The following is a 16,856-nucleotide window of genomic DNA, read 5'->3' as shown; positions in this document are numbered from 1 at the left end:
GGGACTAGGTTGGTTGTGTAAGTCCACTGATGTGGGGGTGCTGCTCCCAGCTAGCTGCACAGACACAGCTGCTGTGAGGTGCACTTTTTGTTTTTTCAAAAAAGATCTTGGGTGGCACACCAGTTTAGGTAAGTGGCAGTTCCTTCTTCTCACTGGCAACTTTCTTGGTACTGGATGACCTGGTACCTTTTTTGGGGCCATCTTCTTCAGATGTCAGCAGCAGGCAGTGGCACAAGTTGACAAGATGTCTGTGGTCACTCATCACGTGACATCCTGTGCAGAAGGACTTCTGTCTGCAGTACAATGGGTGATGATCACTGATGATGAAGCCTACTCCTCTTTTGTGCACCTAAAAGCAAAGAAGCAAGAAAAACATCAGAGAAACGTGGCATTTATTGTTGTGGTTCAATTCTACTAGTACACACAAACAAATATAATATATAACTTAGTGTGTGTTCACACGTGTTAGTGTTGTTATTATTAATATTATTCAATGTTATTAACTCAGAGTCAGTTATTAAAAAACATAACTGTGTAGCCATTTGTGAGACTTTGACAACAAGGGCTTTCACGGTGTACTGTGTACACTTAGGAAGGATAGGAAAGAAGAAGAAGAAAAACAAAAATACAAATGTAATGGATGGAACCTGTTTGGCATTGTGCATCACGTGTGATGTAGTATTCACGGAGCTATAGCTGGCAATGGGGATGGAAGCAGTAAGCCAAGAGGGACAAAGGGAAGACATGCAGGCCTATGGGCTGGCAAAAGCAGCACACTAACTACCACCACAAAATGGTCACCAGCCACATGGTCACTCACAACAAGCAGGAGGCCTGGAAAACAATGAACTCAAGCAGGCCTATATGGCCAGACAAAGAAGGCATGCTAAACAACACAGCTTTAAAGCAACAATACAAAAACGAAAATCCACAGGGCTAGAAAAGGTTTGCAAGTTATACAACAACCACACCACACCCATCCAGCAAAGGCATTTAATTAACACATGCGTAAAAAGTGAAATACCCCCCCCCAAAAAAACATTTTGCAATTCAATCCAATGCCATCCATGCCCTAAATGATGTTTAAATTCAACAGACACCACAGAAACAGTTGTTTTATGCACCCATGAGTAGCTCTGGGCCTATTGGTTAGAAAACCCATTAGCAGACTAGGCCACATATTGAATCAATTCAAATCAATAATATTGCAAATATATTAGAAAATGTAGTGAACTGTGCTGCATTTTTCTGCCGGGAAAAAATGAAAAAATTGCATGCACAAACAACAACAACAAGGCATGGCCACCGCAAATAAATCTTGCAGGCCTAATGCAGAAGCACACTGGCTGCCTTCACAAAATGGCCTCCAGCCACAACAACAAGAAGTAAGCCAAGAAGAACAAAGGAAAGACATGCAGGCCTATGGCAAAAGCAGAACACTAAGTACCACCACAAAATGGCCACCAGCCACATGGTCACTCACAACAAGCAGGAGGCCTGGAAAACATTGACTCAAGCAGGTCCCATATGGCCAGACAAAGGAGGTATGCGAAACAACACAGCTTTAATGCAAAAATGAAAATCCACAGGGCTAAAAAGGTTTGCAAGTTACACAACCCCACCACACACATCTAACAAAGGCATTTATTAAACACACACAAAAAAAGGGTAATACCCATGCACCCATAAGTAGCTCTGAGCCTACTTGCTGAAAGGCCTATAGTATTGGCAGACTACTGGGCTAGTGAATTAAATAAATATTGCAAATTAATTAATTTCAAAAGTTGGCAAAAATGCAGTGAACTGTGCAACCTTTATAAAAGATGAAAAATTACTTACAAAGAAACAACTAGGCTCCTACTGAACTACAGCCACCCACCACAATACATTTTTAAAAAACAATGAAAAGTACAAAAAAATGTAGGTGCAATGCCCCAAATCAAACAAACAGCACCAATTTTCTAACTTACTTGTGAAATCTCAGATTCAAAAGTCCTCAAATCCATTGATATGTGATGCAGCCGCCACAAAGAGTGACCCTTCCAGCTCAAAATCCAAATGAAAGTGAACACAAAAAATATTACTGGGCTGCTCATCTGGCTGCAATCAATCACTACACATATAGGCATTGGGATGATCCAGGGTATACAATGGACAAATGGCTACTTCCGGGGGGCAATTTCAACAGAGCCATCTACTCCAATACTAAAAGATTTGCACACACTGGGCCCACCAGACACTCAGGTCAAGTCTGGAAGGCAGTGAATAAAAGTCTGGGATGGGACCGGAGGCTCACGCAGGCCACTTCATTGTGGGACGCTGAGCAACTGGGAACTCTGCGGGCATCGAAGGGGTTTGACAAATGGGATCTGATTGGGAGATCTGTGGCAGAAGGGGGAGATAGTGTCATGTGCCGCTCTGTAAAAAGAAAATGAATTAGCCGATTCAGAATATTTCCGGTATTTACAGCTGTGACATGCACTAATATCGAATTTGCCCAAGGGGGAATCTCCCCCAGAGTCGTCGCCGCTGGAAGACAGGTTGCTGGATGGCTACATGCCCACAAAAGCGATCTCCCTCACATACAAGAAACAAATAAATGACACTTCCGATCCTCTCGTTTTGACCAGGGGGCGGTGGGAGAGAGACGGATTAGAACTTGACGCCAAGGAGTGGCAGGAGGCGGTAGCTTCCCCGAGAGAAGTCACAATTTCCTCTAGACTCCGCCTGGTTCAGTTGAAGATTTTACATAGGGTCTATGTGTTGGGGTCCAGGCTCGTTAGCATGCGGAGAGTGTCTGACAGGATGTGCAGGAGGCAATGTGCGCCAGGATGGTACATTCATGCATATAATATGGGACTGGGCAGCTAATCAGACTTACTGGAAGGGAATACACGAGTGTATAAATGAATTGCTCAAAGTGAGACTCAGGCCTGAAGCCAAACGATGTCTAAATGTCTGGGAGCCCACTGATTTGAATAGCAGAGGGAAATCTGGGGTCACATTGGGCCTGATGGTGGCTAAGAGAAACATTGCCCGGCTATGGGGTGTGGACTGTTGCCTACTTTGACTACCTGGAAGGCGGACATGGATTGGTGCATGCTTAGAGAAAAGACAGTGGGCCTCATTTATGAAAAGTGACGCATCGCTGCGTGAAAACAGTGATGCGTCACTTTTCACTGCACCCTCCTTGCGAGACCAATGATGCGTCATATTTACAGTATGACACATCATGGCGCAAAGAGTTACAGATACGTCAGTATTTCTGACGTATCTGTATGGCGCAAAAGTGACGCATTGCTGGAGTGTGTCACAAAAGTGACGCAACTCCAGCAATGTGTCCTTTCACATGGGGCAAGCCCCGTGTGAAAGGGCCTGCGTCAGTCTTACGCCTGCTGTGAGGCACGCATAAGAAATTGACGCATTTGTGTCCTAGAAGTGGCGCAGTGAAATCTTATAGATTTCACTGCGTCACTTCTATGACCCTGTCTTGCGTCAGAATGCCCGCCCCCGCATACATTATACCTGGCGTAGGTATAATGTAGCGCAGTGGTTTACAAAGTGACGCATCTACCTAGATGCGTCACTTTGCAAATATGGTGCAACAAGGCACTTTTTTTACGCTGCTGGTGCGTCACAAAAAGTGACGCACTGGCGGCGTAAAAGTCACACACGGCCTCATAAATGAGGTCCAGTGTATGTTGCATGGGGATGTACCAAACAGTGGTCCGTAATTTGGGACAAATGGAATGTATACAGAGGAAACATCTGTGTCCCACCTACTGTCCCTGCCCTCGAAGAACCTTTAACGCCTTGAGTCCCCACTTTCCCTGTCATGCCGCTGTGGTTTATTGACGGAATGATGTCTATTTATAATTGCGACACTGTTCCTCCTTCTGTATTCAGAAATACCATATTTCTCTGTTTAATAAAACGATTTATTAAAAAGAAAAGTGAACAGGAGATGGACAAAGCACTGGGAGGAGACAGCTGGACAGGAACAGGAAGTTGGAGACTCTGGGGCACTTTCTTCTTCTTAAAAGAAAAAGTTAAAAAAGAAAAAGGACTCCTTGCACCATAAAGTATAGCCAAATGTCAATCTGAGGAGTTTTTTAATCCAAACCCCATCTCGAGAAGGTTTTGATGCTGCTCGAGAGAGATTCTTCTCCAGTTTGCAAAATCTCCATGTTCGAAATCGCGATCTTCGCAAAATGTCCGCCGAATGATGTGTTTGTGATCGCACACTCTCGCAGGAACATGCTACCAATTCTCGTGGCACTCGCAAACAGATGGGAAATCTCATTGGCAATCACAGGCATCCCGGTAAGCTGCTCCTGAACGAGCAAAATTGCATTTTGAGATCGCAAACACAAAAAAACTCTGCTCTACTACGGAGCGCTGAGCTTTCGGTAACTCCGTGAGCGGAGTGGATTTACGCCCAGGGTTATTGTCCATAGGGAGGAGCACTACAAAAGTAGCAATAATCAAGTTAACAAACAATACTACAAAGTTCATATAGGCGGGGCCTGTTGAATGACAAAGATGTTGAAGTTATGAAATTGCGGTCCTCAGTAATAATGAAACCAATTCAAAAGTGAAATAAAGGTGGATAAATAAGTGAACAATAAACATATTAGAACACTAAATAAGAACTACTCTCACTCATAATGACAATGTAAAATAGCACAGTGGTTGTGTATTCAAGGGGGAATCAATGGGTCCGTACATGGTAGTGTCAAGTGGTGAAAAATACCCAGGTGTGTGTTGCAGGGGTCGTCAAGTGGGGCGTGGAATCATTGGCGCTCCCTTGCAGAGCTTTTTTAAAAGGGCATCCCATGTATCTGAGATTGGATGTGTATGAAGCCCCTTCACCTCCTCTCTGTGCAGTAGCGTGCTTTCCACCTGAGCCCACACCAGCATGGAAAGTACACACGCGGAGGGCACTGAAGGGCTCGCTGTCTTTCATTCATGGGTGATCAGTCTCTTTGCTAGTAGAAGGGCAAGGTATGCAAACTGTGCTGCTGCCCTATATTTATTAATGCAGCGGTAAAGGCACAGAATGCAAACCTCTCAAGTGTAGGCCATTACAGATCCTGTGCATCATACCATGTGTGAAATCATCCCATTCCAGTAGCCCATGAGTGACGGGCAGGACCAGGGTACATGCACCAGTTCCACGTCATGCATCAAGTAGAGGGAGCATACAACCTCATTGCAGTTAAAATAATGGTTTAATTTAAGGGGGGTTAGGTAGGTGCGGTGCAGGAAGTAAAACTTAATTATTTTAAACTGGCATTTAGGGACACTAACGGGGGATAGGCCAGAATAAGTAACCATTCACTATCCGTCTATGCACGGCCAAGATCTGCATTCCAATGTCATCTCCTCAGTGTGTTGAGGGCGCTGCTGTGTGTGTGTCCATGGTGCCAGCTAACCACCGGATCTGTGGTCCCCCCATGCCCAGGAAGTGTAAATATTGGATGACAAGATGTTGTGGGGTTCCTGCTGTATCTCACCCCTGGACTGATGCAGAATTCCAAAAAAGGAAGCATAAAGGAGAAATTGGCTAGGCAGGAGCTCAGAGCGGCCATGTAAGTCCTCTGTGGAGAGAAGCGCTCCATCCTGATATAGGTCACCTAATGTGTGCAAACCAGCCACGTGGCATTGTGCTACTTTCCTGTGAGAAGTGAAAATACATCCACATTGCATTCCAAGTAGTGACAGGGCTGGGGCGAAAAGACTGTTCAATATAGTAAGATACAGGGCCCTGCAGTAACACATGTAAGTGGTTTGGAGGAGAGGTCTGTCCAGTAGTGGTGCCCTGGCAACAGGGTGGAACAAGGAAAGCATTTTCTCGAGTTCCCAAGGAGGCAGGAGTGTTGCAGTATTTACCAAGTTGTGACCGGCAAACCAATGTAACACCTTCTGGAGTTGGGGAGGCCAGATAATAGTGTTCAAAGTTGGGTACATTAAGCCCACCACTGTCTGTGAGGAGACAAAGCTTGAGCAGGGTTACTCTGTGATGGGTGTTGTACCAGAAAAAGTCCTCCCCCACGTGCTGTAGTGTACGGAAGATGGGGCGTAGTATAAATAGAGAGTGATTAGTGAAAGAGTACAATAGTCTGGGTAGAACTACCATTTTTGTCAGGGTCACTCTCCCCGCCACCGACAACAATAGAGTCTGCCAAAATGACACTTTTTATTATTTTTTTATTGGTTTTTAAGCTTAGAATACAACAAAGGCACGAAGTGCCAACTTAAAGCCAGTCAGAATATATCCACATTACATATTATAGAACATAACATAGCATTTCACATCTCAGTGCCAGTGGTAATGCTATACATTAAGAATCCTTATGGAGCAGACGTCAGGGAACATCGCAATGACAACGATAACTGGCATCAGCAAAAATACAGTAAATAGAGGTAGCATAGACATTCCATTACAAGGCTGTACAGAACATACCCACATCGCATGTAAAACAATAAATTAACATCATCACTTCGACCCATGAAGCAAAGAGGATCTGCACTCCCCATCAACAGGCGGAATCCGTTAGCTCAGCTGATTGCCCGTCGGTGCAACCCTCCTCTTGTAATTTATGGTCCTCGACTTTCCGTGACCACTCCAAGTAGGGTTCCCATATATCCTTTGGGTGGGATGCGGTCAGAATCTGCTCCCAAAAGAGCTTCAACTGCATGTGCCCATAAATCACATCCAGCAGCCAAGCCTTAAACTGTGGCACACGCTTTCTACCCCACCGCAAAGCAACTTGTCTACGGGCGTATAATAGCAATAGAGCATGTAATGTGTGCCTCTTGGGCACTGTGTCTCTTACATACCCCAAAAGGCCCAACAGTGGGGATGGCTGATCAGTTCTGCCGATGATCTGATTACCTGCGCTGAAGATCTTGTTCCAGTACTCGTACAAGTGCGGGCAATCCCATGCCACACGGAGAAAGGTCACCCCATCTAGCCCACACCTCCAACATCTAGCATCATCTCTCAATTTCATGCGGTACAACCCTACCGGGGTACGATAATACCTATGCAGGAACTTGAAGTGAATTAACCTCAAGCGGTAATTAGGAGGCAAATCCGTTAGTTGACCACAACAATATTCCCACTGTTCATCTGTTAACTGCGGGTTCAATTCCCCATTCCAAAGCTCCATTAATTTTGTCTTTACAACCGGATAGGAGGACTGCATGAGACCGTAAAGCCTCGTGATCAGTTTTTTTAGCCAACTGCGATTTAAGTATGTTTTCCAATGGTAACATGATCAGAGGTGCGTCAGGGAACTCCGAGTACATTGAGCGACACGCAGTGCGCAGCTGATGGTATAAAAATCTTTCAGCAAATGGCACAGTACTCTCTTCAGTGTCCAGCGGGGGGGGGGGGGTCGAAAGATTCCCTCTGGATAGAGGTCAGCAAAAGTATTTACTTTCAGTGCAGACGTTAGGGTCCTACCGACCCCACCCGCCATGCATGGCAATATAGGAATATTTTCAAGTATCATTGATGGCGCGTATAGCGTCCTCACACCTGCACGCTTCTGCAGTTCCCTCCACGCCCAGCATAACGTCCCTGCAGTATCAACATCTCCCCATGGCCTACTAACAGTGCGATATAATGTCACATTTAGCGGCGTTGGCGCCACCGAGTCCCTGTCGACCGCAACATGGGGCTGAAATGGGGTCTCGTGGACCCAGAAATGAAGGAACTGCGCTTGTGCGCACAGCGCATACAAGTGCATATCAGGCGCCCCCAGTCCGCCCTGTCTCAGGGGAAGAGTCAAGAGATTCCAGGACACCCTGGCCTGCCCTCCCGCCCACACCAAGGACAACAGCTGTGTAGGCAGCAATGCAAATAAGTGTTAAGTTAGTGGCACAGGCACATTTACAAATAAAGAAAGAAATTTAGGCAGGATAACCATCTTTGCCAGTGCCACCTTACCCGCCACCGACAGAGGCAACGTTGACCAAAGAGCCTCCTTTCCCTCCAGCCACGCATAAGCCCTCCGGAAGTTTAGTGTCCAGATGTCTTGTAAATTGTGGCTGAGCCATACCCTCAAATATTTAACTTCTGCAGCCTCCCAGCGATGGGGGAACTCAGAGCTGACCTCCCTGGCGCCATCCGTAAGGGGGAATATCAAGGACTTAGACCAGTTTATAGTAATGCCCGAAAGCCCCCCAAATCTTATAAATTCCCGCAGCACTGGATCTAAGTTCACCCCCGGGTCAAGAATATAAAGGGTTACATCATCAGCGTAGAGAGAGCTCAAAAGGCTGCGTGCGCTAAACCCTATTCCTCTGGCAATATGATGTTGCCTTATCCGTGCAGCCAAAGGTTCCATTGCAATTGCAAATAGAAACGGTGACAGCGGGTACCCCTGTCTCATGCCCCTCCATATCTGGAAAGGGTCCGATACCATGCCATTCACCTGGACCCGAGCTCTGGGTGCATCATATTGTAGTTTCATTTGTTTAATAAATAAGGGGCTGAAACCCATACGCTAGAGGATCAGGAATAGATACGACCACTCCAAGGAATCAAATGCCTTGGTGGCATCAAGGAATATCGCTGCAGCCTGTACACTGGGGTGTAAATAATGGATGACGGAGAACAAAATCCGCAGATTATGTGACGTCGACCTTCCTGGAATAAAACCTGACTGGTCGGGTAACGCAATCATTGGCAACAAGGGTTGGAGGCGGTTCGCCAACAGTTTAGCATATATCTTGACATCTACATTTATCAAAGATAGTGGCCTACAGGAATCTAGTTCAATTTCAGCCTTGCCAGGTTTCAATAAAGTGATAATCATAGCCTCCCTCATCGATGGAGGTAAAATTTCCATCTCTAGCGCTTCCTCATAGACCGCCAGTAATTTGGGGGCTAGCTCCTCAGCATATGCATTGTAGAAGGCAGTCGTCAAACCATCTGGACCTGGGACTTTATTTACAGGTAAACTCTTGATCACCTGCAGCACATCCTCTTTCGTCATGGGTAGGTCCATATACACTTTGTGAGTATCGTTGAACCACGCCAAAGCAATAGACTCTAAGAATTCCCCCATGCTATCTGGGTCAGCCGTCCCCGTTGTTTTGTACAGATTAGAATAGAATTCCTGAAAAACTTTCAGTATGTCCCCCTGGCCTCTAACCGTCTCCCCCTTACTGTCATAAATCTCGTGCACAAACACGGTCCCCCTCATCGGCCTGATCATGTTCGCCAATGTGCGCCCTGGCCTGTCTCCTTCGCCGTAGCGTCTGGCCTCTGCATACTTGCCAAGGAATTTCACCTCTCTATTTGCCTCCTCTTTAAACTCCAGCAGTTTAGATTTTAAAAGGCCCGCTGTCTGAACCTCCGATTGTATGAATATTTGACTCCCCAAATTCCGAACTTCATCTTCCAGTCTAGCTAATGTTCCCCTGATGGCCTTCAGTACCTCCGCCTGTCTTGCAATACACTGCCCACGTATGACCACTTTAAAGGCATCCCAAAGAAGAGCCTCTGTATCAACTGACCCCTCATTTGTCTCAAAATACAGCACAATATCCTTCCGGATCTCTTCCTTAAACGCCTTGTCTAACAAGGCGTTTTGAGGCAGTCGCCAGGTAAAAGCTCGTGATGGGGCCCCAGGCAGAGTCAATCGGAGGAGGCAAGGTGCATGGTCCGACAGTGAGCGCGCCATATGGGCGACCTCCACCGTCCAAGTCGCAACATCCCTTGACACCAACCAGAGATCCAATCTAGACCAGGCCTGATGCTGGGTGGATAGGCACGTGCCCTCCCGTACGTTAGGGTGTCTGTCCCTCCAAATGTCCAAGAGATCCCCATCTAGCATTATGTCATGTAGAGCTTCACGCACCTGTGGGTGTAGGGACCTAGCTGTGCCTCTCCGATCGTCCTCCTCAGACAGTATAGCATTAAAATCCCCCCCCCCCCCCCAGATCACTGTCTGACATCCAATTGCCCTAATCTTGGACCACACCTGGCGAAAGAAATCAGGGGAGTCTATATTCGGCCCGTACACTGCAGCCAACGTTACCAGTTCACCACCCAACCTTCCGTTCATGCCACAAACTGCCCCTCTGGGTCCACCTGTGTATGGATGCCTTTCCAATCAGTTCCTCTTTTAAGCAGGATGGCTACACCCCTAGCATAACTAGAATAAATAGCAGAATACACTTCCCCCCACTTGTTATTCTTAAGCCTCTGCGACGGCGTCACATTTAGATGCGTTTCTTGCAGAAAGCATATATCTATATCATGTCTTGTTAAATAGGCATGCACCAACCTTGCTTTTCTGCAATCATTTAAACCTCGTATGTTCCATGTTACAATATTCAAAGTTTTACCATTAGATGTCATTGCATGGAATTGAACATATATTGATGACCCTTCCGTAGACAACTTCGCACCAACAATGCTACTTTGCTACGTGTATATTTCTGACTTTGCGGCTGAAAAAAAACAACATCCTGCAGTCCCTTCCACCCCCCCTCCCACACCAACCCCCCAATTAGGTTGTAGTATAACCCTCCCTTGTGCAACTAAATCAAACATCAACATTTCGTAGGGAACCTTCCCAAGGGGGCGAGGGTAAACCAGCTAACTCCCCCACTTTCGCGGGGTGACCGGGTGTTAGATAGCCATTGCTGACCGTGTGTCACTTCATTTTGCAAATCAAATACTAACAAAGGTTGTACTTAAGATGGGGGTGCCTCGGCGTAGCCCACATACGTGCTCTGCAACAAATCTAACTTATCTTAGGGCAGTCCTCCACAACCCCGCTCCATCTGACCACTAACAGCAGCCCCAACAATCATTTTGTATCAATAATCAATATAACAACATATCTGGGGTATTAGTCATTGTCACTTAGCCTGCCAGTGTCGAATCCCACTGCAACTCCTTTCTTTTTGGCCCCTTTCCCAGCCACATGTTTGGCAAATTTCAGTGCAGATTTCGTATCTGTAAAAATATGCGCCTGACCATCATGTGACACCTTCAATTTCGCCGGGTACAGAGCGAGTATGGGATTTGCTCTTGTAATAGGAGTCGCTTAGCTGGCAGGAATTCTTTTCTCGCAGATTGCACCATTGGGGTGAAGTCAGGATAAAAAGAAATAGTGTTCCCCTGGTATGTGACCTGGCCTTTCTCGCGCACCAAACGGAGTATTGTGTCCCTGTCTTGGTAATTCAGCAGTTTTATCAATATGGGACGTGGAGTACCTCCCACCGGTGGCTTTGGGCCTAGCGTTCTGTGTGCCCTCTCCACAGTGAACACAGATGACAGTTTCGGATCAAATAGAGCATGCAGAAGGTCCGACATATATGTTTCCATTTTGGACATCGCTGTCGTGTCCAGTATTCCTGTCACGCGTCGGTTACTTCTAAGAGCGGTAACTGCAAACACAACAATGATGGACAGAATGTGGATCAATGTCACACATTCACCCCAGTCAAAAGATCTGGGCCCAAATCCATCGTTTTTCCACTCCACACCACCCTGGGTTAGACAATGGCGATATGCAAATCAGCGCTGACCCTGTTGCCCCATGGGAACAGTCCAGTCCGAACTACAAAAGCCATGTCCTTCCCAGAACGGAAACAAGCATCTGAGGACCGGCCCGGTTTCGAGGTAACACCTCTCATCAGCCCGGCTAGCTTGATTCCAGTGGTGTGGAGTGTCTGGGACTCACGTCTGAGCATCCCCAGTACACTTAGAGCGGTAACTGCAAACACAACAATGATGGACAGAATGTGGATCAATGTCACACATTCACCCCAGTCAAAAGATCTGGGCCCAAATCCATCGTTTTTCCACTCCACACCACCCTGGGTTAGACAATGGCGATATGCAAATCAGCGCTGACCCTGTTGCCCCATGGGAACAGTCCAGTCCGAACTACAAAAGCCATGTCCTTCCCAGAACGGAAACAAGCATCCGAGGACCGGCCCGGTTTCGAGGTAACACCTCTCATCAGCCCGGCTAGCTTGATTCCAGTGGTGTGGAGTGTCCGGGACTCACGTCTGAGCATCCCCAGTACACTTAGAGCGGTAACTGCAAACACAACAATGATGGACAGAATGTGGATCAATGTCACACATTCACCCCAGTCAAAAGATCTGGGCCCAAATCCATCGTTTTTCCACTCCACACCACCCTGGGTTAGACAATGGCGATATGCAAATCAGCGCTGACCCTGTTGCCCCATGGGAACAGTCCAGTCCGAACTACAAAAGCCATGTCCTTCCCAGAACGGAAACAAGCATCCGAGGACCGGCCCGGTTTCGAGGTAACACCTCTCATCAGCCCGGCTAGCTTGATTCCAGTGGTGTGGAGTGTCTGGGACTCACGTCTGAGCACCCCCAGTACACTTAGAGCGGTAACAGCAAACACAACAATGATGGACAGAATGTGGATCAATGTCACACATTCACCCCAGTCAAAAGATCTGGGCCCAAATCCATCGTTTTTCCACTCCACACCACCCTGGGTTAGACAATGGCGATATGCAAATCAGCGCTGACCCTGTTGCCCCATGGGAACAGTCCAGTCCGAACTACAAAAGCCATGTCCTTCCCAGAACGGAAACAAGCATCCGAGGACCGGCCCGGTTTCGAGGTAACACCTCTCATCAGCCCGGCTAGCTTGATTCCAGTGGTGTGGAGTGTCTGGGACTCACGTCTGAGCATCCCCAGTACACTTAGAGCGGTAACTGCAAACACAACAATGATGGACAGAATGTGGATCAATGTCACACATTCACCCCAGTCAAAAGATCTGGGCCCAAATCCATCGTTTTTCCACTCCACACCACCCTGGGTTAGACAATGGCGATATGCAAATCAGCGCTGACCCTGTTGCCCCATGGGAACAGTCCAGTCCGAACTACAAAAGCCATGTCCTTCCCAGAACGGAAACAAGCATCCGAGGACCGGCCCGGTTTCGAGGTAACACCTCTCATCAGCCCGGCTAGCTTGATTCCAGTGGTGTGGAGTGTCTGGGACTCACGTCTGAGCATCCCCAGTACACTTAGAGCGGTAACTGCGAACACAACAATGATGGACAGAATGTGGATCAATGTCACACATTCACCCCAGTCAAAAGATCTGGGCCCAAATCCATCGTTTTTCCACTCCACACCACCCTGGGTTAGACAATGGCGATATGCAAATCAGCGCTGACCCTGTTGCCCCATGGGAACAGTCCAGTCCGAACTACAAAAGCCATGTCCTTCCCAGAACGGAAACAAGCATCCGAGGACCGGCCCGGTTTCGAGGTAACACCTCTCATCAGCCCGGCTAGCTTGATTCCAGTGGTGTGGAGTGTCTGGGACTCACGTCTGAGCATCCCCAGTACACTTAGAGCGGTAACTGCAAACACAACAATGATGGACAGAATGTGGATCAATGTCACACATTCACCCCAGTCAAAAGATCTGGGCCCAAATCCATCGTTTTTCACCTCCACACCACCCTGGGTTAGACAATGGCGATATGCAAATCAGCGCTGACCCTGTTGCCCCATGGGAACAGTCCAGTCCGAACTACAAAAGCCATGTCCTTCCCAGAACGGAAACAAGCATCCGAGGACCGGCCCGGTTTCGAGGTAACACCTCTCATCAGCCCGGCTAGCTTGATTCCAGTGGTGTGGAGTGTCTGGGACTCACGTCTGAGCATCCCCAGTACACTTAGAGCGGTAACTGCAAACACAACAATGATGGACAGAATGTGGATCAATGTCACACATTCACCCCAGTCAAAAGATCTGGGCCCAAATCCATCGTTTTTCCACTCCACACCACCCTGGGTTAGACAATGGCGATATGCAAATCAGCGCTGACCCTGTTGCCCCATGGGAACAGTCCAGTCCGAACTACAAAAGCCATGTCCTTCCCAGAACGGAAACAAGCATCCGAGGACCGGCCCGGTTTCGAGGTAACACCTCTCATCAGCCCGGCTAGCTTGATTCCAGTGGTGTGGAGTGTCTGGGACTCACGTCTGAGCATCCCCAGTACACTTAGAGCGGTAACTGCAAACACAACAATGATGGACAGAATGTGGATCAATGTCACACATTCACCCCAGTCAAAAGATCTGGGCCCAAATCCATCGTTTTTCCACTCCACACCACCCTGAGAGAGCGCGCTTCTAAATCATCGTTCTTCTCTCGTATGACGCCCAGTAGTTTATCCATGTGGAGCAGTTGCTCCTTGGTTTCCGTTTGAAATTCATGGAACTCCATCTGCCTGTTTTCGAGACCGTATAATCTTGTCTCGTGCACCGCCACCTGAGATTTCACTGTGTCTAGCTGTTGAGTTAGAGTGTCCAGCTTTGAGTCAATACTTCTGAGGCTAGAACGCATTTCCAATAATAGGGCTTTCACGTCGTCGTCTCCCGTCCCAGACTGCGCGTCCATGTCCCGCCACCCTGTGCACCTGCCTACGTCTCGGATTGTCTGGTCGACCGCCTTGATTCGAAAGTGATCTTGGGCTGTTTAAGTTCCGACTTGCCCATAGTATCCACAAGCTGGGGCGACCTCACGCAGTTTGCGCCGTCAAGAGTAGCATCAAGGCAATAGGATCAAACTCTGTAACCTTTCCTGTGTCACCGCTAGATCTCGTCGCATCCACGCCACTGCCCGTCGTAGAGGTTGCAAGTCACAGGACGTATGCGCACGGTCAAGCTCCCCACATACACCAGATCTGCAGCAGGCCCAAAGCATGCACCAGGGCTCCCGTGGGCCTCTACCACTTGCACCTCACTGTGCAACAGGATATGTAGGCAATGGTCCTCTCACGCAGTTCCGCTCGCCTCACACCCCCACCTTGCTTTGTAGCGCTGCATCCTAGTCAGGATTAGGGGAAGACCATCTAATGGCTTCTCTCCATGCAATTGTCCTTGTGCCACCACTTCCGCAGTAACATTCACTTGCTAGTCTTCCAGCGCCAGTCAGAGTTCTTAGGCTATCAAGCACTTTTCAGTGGGCCAGGGAGAACTGTACTTCAGCCCTAACAATCTAAGGAGATTCATGCCTCATGTACTGCGTGGTCCGAAACCAGCGGCCGCGCCCCCGCACAGCCTCCCGCCAGACCAGTGCACCAGGAGCCACTCCACCTCAGCAAATCTTCCCCCGCCACACGAATGCTGCATATGGCGTCCGAGTTCCACGTTGTTTTGCAGCTGCTGCAGATCGCCTTCCAACAGTAGCATAGCGCCCCAAGGCTAGGTCCCCCAGTATGCATCCAGGGCACCGCAAGTCCGCAATCACTCTGGCTGCCTGCCGGATTTCCTCAGCACCACGCAGCCTGCTTCAGGGATCAGACCCGCGAGGGCGCCGCCATTTTGTGGAAGGGCAGGGTCGCACAGAGCACCAGTGCCCAGCAGCCAGCCCGATTAAATCACCGCTCACAGCAGCGCTATACTTGCAGTAATGAAGTCGCGGACCTAAGGCAGCGAGGCCCGCCAGATCCCGGGGTCTCCGCCTGTGTCCGCCCGATCTCCGCAGCTCACCGCAATCGCGGCCCTCCACCGCACTCTCCGCCCCGGGCTCGATTTCAGCAGCAAGGCAGCGGCCCCGGCGCACAAGGCTCCTCTCGGTCAGTTTCTTTTTCTGCCGACTTTCGCCAAGCTAGGCAAGCTCCCCACCGCTTTTTCAGTCCGTGTGGGCACCACCTTCTTCCCCACCTTGTAGAGTGCACAGCACAGCAGTTTTAGCTCGATTTCACAGGATAAATAAAAGGATTAGTCCCCCAGTCGGCGGAGCTCGCTTAGATGGCGGCCATCTCGCAGCACGGCTAGCCACGTCCCCCCACCAAAATGACACTTGAGCCCGTAGTGCAGTAACAGCACAGCCCAAATTGCCCTCTAGAAGATCCTCGGTCGTGTGGTAGATTTGTATCCCCAAATAACTTAAAGCGGACGGTTGCCAGATAAGGGCACGGCTGTTCACCCCATATAGTGGGTCTGGAGTACTATCAGAAAAAGGGAAAGAAAGGACAAAATTTAGTCCAACTGTCTCGAAGACTGGATTGATTTAGTGGCAAATTTGGACAGAAGGTCTGCGATAGTAGGAGGTATAAATCAGACATCTTGAAGGTAGAGCAGCATGTCATCTACATAAAGAGGGACCAAGTGTGTAACCTCCTCTGAGGGAATTCCCCAATGTTGGCCCTGGATATGCAGATGATGTGCCAATGGCTCCAGTGCCAGAGAACACAACAGGGTAGACAGCGGCAGTAGCGGCTTCTGGAGGGAGTGCTGTGGGCGGTGAGGCGGGACAACAGAGGGGCAGGGTGGGATGGGTAGTAAACTCTGGCATATGGCCAATCGAAGTTAGATAAATAAATAAATCAATAAAACGAATTAACTTGCGTGCGCTGCAACACATTTGGTGTTGCAGCGCGCGCAATTTAATTTGTTTTATTTAATTATTTATTTACGTAACTCCGACCGGCCGTATGCCGGAGTTTACTACCCCCTACCCTGACCCGCCCCACCGCCCTCAGCACTCCCTCAAGGAGCCTCTACTGGACAGTGGGCAAGCCCTGGAGGGTCCCTCAATGTATCACAAGAGGTGTGAAACATGACAACCAATTGTTACTCTAGCTGTGGGATTGGTGTACAATAATTTGTCCAGTAGAAAGAAGCAGGGGTCCAGGTCATACAGTTGAAGTACTTCAAACAAGTAGGGCCACTAAAGGGAGTCAAAGGCTTTATGCAAGTCTAGGACTAAGCATCCTGACTGAGAGTAATGTGTCAGGACATGTTCTAATTTACGAAAAAAACACATACGGTTCAAGGAGGTGTTCCTGTGGGCAAGAAACCATTTGAATCTGAGT

Source organism: Lissotriton helveticus, chromosome 3_1, assembly GCF_964261635.1.
Source record: "Lissotriton helveticus chromosome 3_1, aLisHel1.1, whole genome shotgun sequence".
In the NCBI taxonomy this organism is placed as follows: Eukaryota; Metazoa; Chordata; class Amphibia; order Caudata; family Salamandridae; genus Lissotriton; species Lissotriton helveticus.
Note: the sequence above shows the minus strand (reverse complement) of the source record.